The sequence below is a fragment of the Dermacentor silvarum genome, chromosome 1, assembly GCF_013339745.2.
Source record: "Dermacentor silvarum isolate Dsil-2018 chromosome 1, BIME_Dsil_1.4, whole genome shotgun sequence".
Lineage (NCBI taxonomy): Eukaryota > Metazoa > Arthropoda > Arachnida > Ixodida > Ixodidae > Dermacentor > Dermacentor silvarum.
The window spans coordinates 438,503,662-438,511,914 of record NC_051154.1 but is presented as its reverse complement, the minus strand read 5'-3'; positions in this window follow the sequence as shown (position 1 = coordinate 438,511,914).

Genomic DNA, 8,253 nt, shown 5'->3' with positions numbered 1-8,253 from the left:
GCTTTCGGTGGAATGTGACAGTGTTGCCACACTTTAATTCCCAAGCATTTCGTAAGCATGTATTCATGCGTTATGGGAACGAAATTTCATGGGATTATTAGCCGTACAATAATTATAGGCACGTTTCCATCTAGATTGAACTCCGGCGCCAGCGTACACGGGAGCTTCAAGTACGGCGCGTCAGTATAGAGAAGGCATTTTTCATTTCCTACTCTATCAGAGGCGGCCTGTGCTATATACCGTATTTACTCGATAATGAGCGTACTTTCTTCCCTAAAAATATGCACGAAGTTGGGGGGGGGGTGCATTTATTATGCCGGGTACAATTTTGAGCGACTGTTTTCCGCGGCCACCTCTAAAAAAGCCGCACTTTCGCCCAAAAGGCGAACTAACGATTGCGATAGCAAATGCGTTGAGAGCCATACGAAGTAAGGATAGTAGTTTTATCGGCCGTATAAACTTGCAATGTAATTTAAACAGCATGGCGCCAGTGCGCACAGGCAGACAAGATCCAATCACACTCGATGACCGCGACACTCATATGACAGTATTACTGGAATATTTATTCGTACTCCAATCTGTCAATGTCGAGCTTCGAGCATCTTCTTTCTCTGCATTGTTTCAATATCGTCGGCAGAATAAAAAACTGGCCCGCCGTTTCAAGCTTATTCCAGGTATTGCTTCAATGAATATTGTCACGTGCAACAGAAGGCCTTTATATCAAGAAGTACTGCACCGGCAGAGACGAGCACTAGCCAAGAAGATGGCTGACCCCAAAACGAAAAACTTCTCTCCTTGCCTGGTTGGCTCGCGCTCGCCGCAGCTCGTGACCTGGTGGCATTTTCCCCCTGTGGAAAAAAAAAAAAAAACGGGCATCGTCCCGATGCTAGTACTGGTCGACGTAGGTAGATGGGTAAAAAAAAGAGGGAACGAACATAAAGTATGCACAAGTGGGGGTGAGGGAGAAAACAGTGAGTGTAAGTCATAAAGTTGAGAAGCTGTCGCACTATCGCGCGAAATAAGGTTTGATTCGTACAACGTGCACAATCTCCGAGTGGTGGCTTCGACGCTAGGGCGATATGGCACTATCCGGGAGAACCTCGTTGTTCGCGTCATTAACGCGACGCAGCACCTTGCAGGGTCCAAAGTAGCGACTGAGCAGTTTCTGACAACCCCTGGCGGCGCACCGGCGTCCACACCACCCCACTTGATCGCCCGGGTGGTATTCCACTTGGCGATTGCGAACATTGTAGCGGCGTGCATCTACACTCTGCTGTTGCGTGATGTGTAGGCGTGCCAGTTGGCGAGCTTCTTCGGCACTGCGTAAATTGCTCAGCGTCAGGGGTTAGCAAGGCGTCGTAATCGTGTGGAACATCACATCCAGCATGGTCTGAACCTCGCGTCCATAGACAAGCATGTTTTTTTGCCTCGCCTTTGAAGCCGTTCGTTGCGGTGTTTTTCGGGCCGAAGTATCGTCCAGCGCGGTGCGGCTCCTCGCTGTCGCAGAGCACTGGCTGCCCACTGCTGGGTGACATTCACAGAACGCCGTCTCGAGGGGCGCGGCTCTGCACTCGCTGTAGCCTCCCAGTTTCGGTGTCGCGCGCGTGATAGCCGAAATTCGTCGTGCCACAGTTCAGCGGGTTATCCCATTTTTCCAGATCCGAAAGTCGATGACTGGAAGGGAGAGCTCGCTTCAATTTCGCAATTACGATGAGCCCACTGAAACTAATAGTTTAAAAGTTCATTAATGGTTTTTTCTCTATTAGGGACTCATTACCCCATAGCAGCCGCCATCCCGTGGTCGCCACCACTGATGGCATGTCTCCGAAGGAACCTTCCTATTATTTCAAGGCGGGGATATGTAAATTTTAGGTATCCGGTTTATGAGGAACACATTGTGCGCAAACGGGAATTAAAGACTTAGAAAGAAATATAGGAAACGATAGGTGGGGCGGTAAACTTACAGCAGACCAGGGAAATTCAACAAATACGCATGCGTGCGTCAGTGTCGTCTAGAGCGATTACAGCGACGTTTTTATCAGCAGAACCTCGTTGTCAAACAGAAAAACAGCGGTTTCACTAATGTAAATCGTGCCTCTCTCTTTATGCGATAAGCCGTTAGCAAGTTCTCTTGCTAACTATCACCACTCCTGCAAATTACTTAATCTCACGCAATAGTGGCTCACGTCTGCCGGCCAAACAAACCCTGCAATGCGCAGGTAAATGCGCATAACCTTTGTTCTTTGTAGACAATGTATGCTCCCGCACCTAGTCATTTACACACCACGTTTGGCTCACGATTCAGCGTATCTAGTGTATAACTCCTGCCACACATTCCAAGTACCTGAAAAAGCTGGCGCAAAAGTTTTTCGAAGCCTTTATCTATAACCGCAGTTAGGGCTATCTATCACACCAAAGCAGCTCCTGTAGCGCGCTGGAAATTACACAAGGGGTTGGAAAGGATGCAAGGCCCCGCTTAAAAATCGCCCCTTCTCGTTTGTTTTTGCTCTCTTTGCGGCGCTCCTTCCCGTTCACGCGTGTGCATCGCTCACCCGACGCCAGATGGGCACTCGGGCTCCCTCTCGTCGCCACGCCCCTGAACTGACGTCATTTTCAGAGGCAAATCCGAGCACGCTGTTGTCGAGCGGCCACATAAAGCCCCTGAAAAAAATAAGCTAGCACCAAGTGCGCCCCGCCGCCTCCTCTCCCAGGAGCTGCAGCAACCCCTCTATGCTGTCCACAAGGAAACTAAGGACGCGAGAGCCACGAGCACGGCCGCGCAGCGTGTTTCTATTTGCGCCCAAGCCCAGCGCTCGACCGCTGTAGCCTGCCATGGCGGCAGCTCGCGTGTACCATGTTCTCTAGCCGCCAGCCGTGTAACGGAGAACACGCTGGGCTAGGTGTGTGGATAGGCAGCAACTGTGGCTCCTGTTAATGGCATCGATGTATTCCTAAATAAACGCGTCACTGTTTTGAGGATTCAAATATAATCTCACTATCAGGGAGGGAGCAGTCTACTTGACTGGAGCAGTATTTTTTTTAAATATGGGGTCTTGCTACGCTGCGCTCCGCAACACCCCAACGACCGCCGCTTCGCGTCGGCGGCGGCGGCACCGGGGCTCAACCGACCACGCCACCAAACAGAGAGAGAAAAAAAGAAAATGGTGATACCAAGAAAACCAATAGTTTCCAGCGAAGGCGGTATTCGAATCCGCGTGCCCCCGGTCCCACGTCGTAACCACTAGGCCATACAGCCACGCTTCCAGACCACGCATTCATGCGAACCACATGATAGGGTTCGAGCGCCCTCGGCGAAAGAAAGCATCTAGAAACATGGTACGCGCGAGTGGCGCATGGCGGCGCCAGCGCTCGAGCGCTGGCTACGAGCACGGCCGGGCACGACTAGCGCGCGCGCGCTCGCTGTCGCGGGAGCTGAGTCTTCGGTGCCCATCGTCCCAGGGCTTCGCCGCCATTGCCTCGGCGCGTGCGCTGCTTTGCCGGAATTAAGGCGAAAGCCTTTAATGGCTCATACTCGCGGCGTCCGACCATCCGTGCCCTGGAACGGTGCCAGCTGTGGACTCTCCCCCTCGCACTCTTTCAGCAATCCATTCCACTGGGAGTGTCATGCACAAAAAAAAAAAAAAGACATGGCATAGTCAGTCGAATGGCCACAGGCTTTCGTCGAACACACTTTGGAATTTACAAAGTTGCCTTCAAAATTTTTCTACTACGCAGGTGTGCGCTCTCCTCCTCCCCTCTCCCCCTCTCCGACACAGGTGGCGCAGCAAATCATTGCATATAACTCTCTCTCACTCTCTCACTCTCCCTCTAAGGGTACGGGTAGGTGGCGGAAGTGTCGCGGCGCAGTATAAAGCGCGCATTCGCTGTGCTTACGTCACCTATTCCAAGCGCACGGACGCTAGGAATCACGTACGATCTCTAAATAAAGACGCAACAACCCCGTACAAACGTCTCCTCTCTTCTCAATACATTCTCTCACTCAAACTTTCATTGGGTTGTGTTGCCAAGTGAAACGAAACGGAAACTCGACGCGCACCCCCCGCGATGCTTTCGCATCTCACCATGGTTGCCCGTAGGGTGAGATGATGTGATTTTTCCGTGTCCGGTAGAGGTGTGCTGCATTTCAGAAAGGATGGATATATGCACTGAGCAATTTACTGGTATCTTTAAAGTGCGATCAGGTGACTCGTACGTTGATATATCCCTTCCCAAACGCTGGTTGATATGAACGGGTAAATGTTCAAATGGATAGAAAGCTAGGTAGGCGTCACAAAACAGGCAATGGATCACTTTACGTTGTCATAGTTTTATTGCGATAGTTATTCTATGGACACTCCAAGCGCATTTTTGCCGTCACCGTCATCGTGATCATCGCCGTGAGGTTCCGTATAAAGTCCAACGGCGATAAAACCGTCGCCGTGCGCAGTACTTAGTGTGTGCGAGGGTGAGCCCGAAACCGCAGCTTAATCTCACGCACGCTATAGAAGAAGGCGGCCGGGAACCGCGCGGTCGTTGTTCGCTCGCGAGGCACAGAGAAGAGGCGACGGAGACGGTGGGGGGGTTAGTGCGTTCTGCTCTTTAGGCTGCTGCTGACGGAGCTGCCGCGCGGGCGCCATATCCACTCGAAAGCGATCTGCGATGGGTACAGAATACATGCGCCGAGTGCCAGTAGCTTTGTATGCGCTGTGCTTTCGACGTTGATATCGCGTGCAAGCGAGACTAGAGACAGTGCCAAGGTCAATTTGCCCGCTGCTGCTGGCGCGCTCTCTCACTCCGGCGTTTTGAAGAGTTTCCGCGGTCATCGAGCGAGATGTGTTCATGTTTACCTGCGCAGGCGTGACACTGTGCTTCTTTATTTAGTTAGCACGCGAATATTTACAACATTATACAGCCGACAAAACTACTATCCTTACTTCGTACAGGTGTCTACTAATTTGCTCTCGTAATCGATGTTTTGCCTTTCGGGTGAAACTGCTACTATTTAACAAGCCGTTTGCGCAAGGCGTCGAGAACACCAAAGGCGACCCCATGTACCGAACAAGTACAACGCGAAATCGAATGGACAATCAAAATAGTGCTTGCTCGACCTTCTAAAAAAGTAGTGCGTCACGTTTGAAAACCTGCGATTTCTAAGCTATTTCTTACCCGGATGTCCATTGCCAGCGCAGTGGTACTGTCTTCTGGAGCGTCAACACTGAGTGTGTTTGCATGCAAACGCACTCGCGTCCGGCCCTGCTTGCTCGCGTGAGTGGTTTTTGGCGCTACAAACGTTATGCTGCTTTAAATCTTCTATAAAGCACTTCGTCGACAAGGTGTACTCCTAAGTGAATGAACAAGTGGTAACCGCACCATCCGCATAAACCTGTCAGTTGAAAGCCCCCGAAAAATATAGGTTTCCTTTTCAGGGGCTTCATGTCACGCATCTAAACACACTGCGAGCACTTTTGTATATTGTCCGATTGAATACCGCACGTTGTTACACTTTCAGACGCGACAAAATATCACGCCACTTGCTTCTCCGTACTTTCCAATGTTGCACTCAAAGTTACCTTTTCGCATTTTTCCTTCTCTCGAACTTCTCCCGCTACACTGCTCCAAACGGCACCGCCCTGGTTAGCCACCCTACCCTGGTGTGCCCTAGCGGGATAACTGCACGAGCCCATCTTTCCGGCCACAGGCCGTGCTCCACGGTCTTCGCACTTCAACTAACTTGATTTGGAATCTGATTTGGAAGCAGAAACAGAACTTGATTTGGAAGCAGAAACAGCTACGCGCATTTGCGTGTGTCAACGGAAAGTGCAAAAATTAGACACTTTTCTCGTCTTTTTGAGAGCAACGACACGTATATTTCGAATTTCTTTCATTCAAAGTTAGCAACAATAGTGCTTCAGACAGTGTTCTCGCGATTGCGAAATCCGCGAATGCCGGATGATTGGCAGCGGTGTTGCTTCCGACGTAGCTGCTGACGAGATTGGGAAGGAGACTGCAAGCGACCTTTCACTGTGTTTGTCACGAGATTGCAAATTATCTGCTGCATGGAGTTGAATAATACTGGGCTCACATATTCACAGCAGCCTCTTCTACGGATCAGCAACGTTTTCTTGATACATTGGAAAAGGGTGCAGCGGAACCATGAGGCGGAAAGTGGAAGAGTGTATGGCGAAATGGCGCGCGTCGTCTGGGAGGTCTGTCGGCGGCTGCTGTGAATCGCGCCCACGCGTCACCCACGCGCTGAAACACGCGATCTCCAGATTAGAGAGGCCGTCGCGCCACAATGCGCTCCGTTTGCAAGGTGCCGCACGAGATAGATTGTCCGCGCCAGCCAATATATCGCGAAATGAAAACACTGATCGAGCTGCGCTCAAATTTTGCATCAGCGAGTAACGTAATCGTCGACGAATTTTTTAATGTTGCAAATACAAGTTTGCAAGATATCAGTGACGGCGATAGAGATGTACGCGTTAGAAAGGCTTCATCAAGTTAAGCGACTTGGAACGACGTCACTGTAATGCGAAGCATTCTTTGACTCACTTTTGGCATTTTGCGATATGTATACGTTCCTATCTCGCCTCCCATTAAGAAAAATGAAATAATGTGGGACCGTCGTGGGAATCGAACCTCTGCCGTCGAGCACAGCCAGCAGGGTGCTGCATCTATATATGGCCACGATCTTTTTCTTTGTTTTTTCTTTCCTCAAAGCCAAGATAACACGCGTGTTTTCAGCGTTCCAAAGCCGGCCATCTCTTTGAAGCACTCGGCACATGCACCCCGTGCCACTTTGTCATCGTCTTTCCTCGTGACAGCTCGCGCTTTGAGGCGCCGTCTCACACTGCACTACAGCCGGCACCAGCCCACATTATACAGTAATATCCTACGAGCATCTGACGTTGTGTACAAACTTCGCGACGTTGAACGGACTTAAAGATTCTGCAAGGTAATAAAGTTTTAACATTTCTTCGCTGAAGTAGAATGTCGTCATCGTTTTAACGCATTCCACATGAAATAGCCATAAGTACGCGCGATTGTATACCACGCTGTCGCTGATGACGTGCGATTCTGAATTTCTCTCATTTGCTTTCTTCCGCTGCTTATGTAGAACCCAACAATCGCCCTTTCGTAGGCTCGCATCGAACGGCCGACGCAGAACTCAAGCTCTCCTTGTGATACGTACGACTACAACCGTGGTTGTCATCGTGCCCACTGCTCGTCAAGTACACCACTACTCCATTTGCGAAGAACACCGTTTGCTCCACCCTGGAATTCGCATTGCGGGCACCACAAACAATTCTGGAAGCCAGGAACCAGCAAAATGCTTCGCGCAACATAGCTTCCCCCTGTGCGTGTGAGATCTGCGGCAATTTTTAAAAGCACTAAGCATTTCTATGTCGAACCGGCTAAGGAGGAAATATTGTCGCTGAGCGTGACGCTTTTCACTGCAGTAAAGAACATATTGTATTCATCAATGATAACGAAATTTAATTAACTGACAGGAATCAAGTTATTAAAATAAAATAAAAACAATAAATAATAAACCATCAAAGAACCTGTTGCCGTGAGCTTCGAACAGGGCGACTATTTTCCATTCGAAATACAGGTATCCTTAATCACTGCGCTACCCATCCTTTTTCCTTTTCTTTCTTCATTACATGGAGAACAAAACTGACAATATAATAGAGTGGACATAGCTACACACACTCAGAACTCAGGCAAACACACACATACACCCAACAAGTGTATCCAGTCAAGCGCAGCGTACACACTTCTCATATAAGATGCACTTACACGATAGAAGGATCTTGTAGATCGCGCTCTTTGGACATGACGATGACACAGTCTACATCTCCATGGGTTGTGTAAAACGCAGTGCTATGAACATTTCATATGGAGGCCTGCCACTGATGTCAATGTCCTTTTTCAGCGTACGTGGAAGAATGTCCCCCAAAAATATAGCATCCGTGCAATCTAACGAAGAGTGATGTATGGTTTCAGCACGTCTACAGAGTCGACAGCTGGTGCAAAACGGCACAAAGCATGCCCTTGAGTTCAACCAGGTTCTAACAGGAAGTGTTTCCGAAGGACGAATTAAGTAAGGTGCACAATACAAAGAATCTGGGAAAATCAACTCCGCCAGTGCAGCAGAAATAGCTTTTCGACTCGTAGCGAAAATGTACTCCCGTGTGAATCTAATGTTCAAAAAAAGACATGAGTCAATGACCTCCTCGAGAAAGCCCC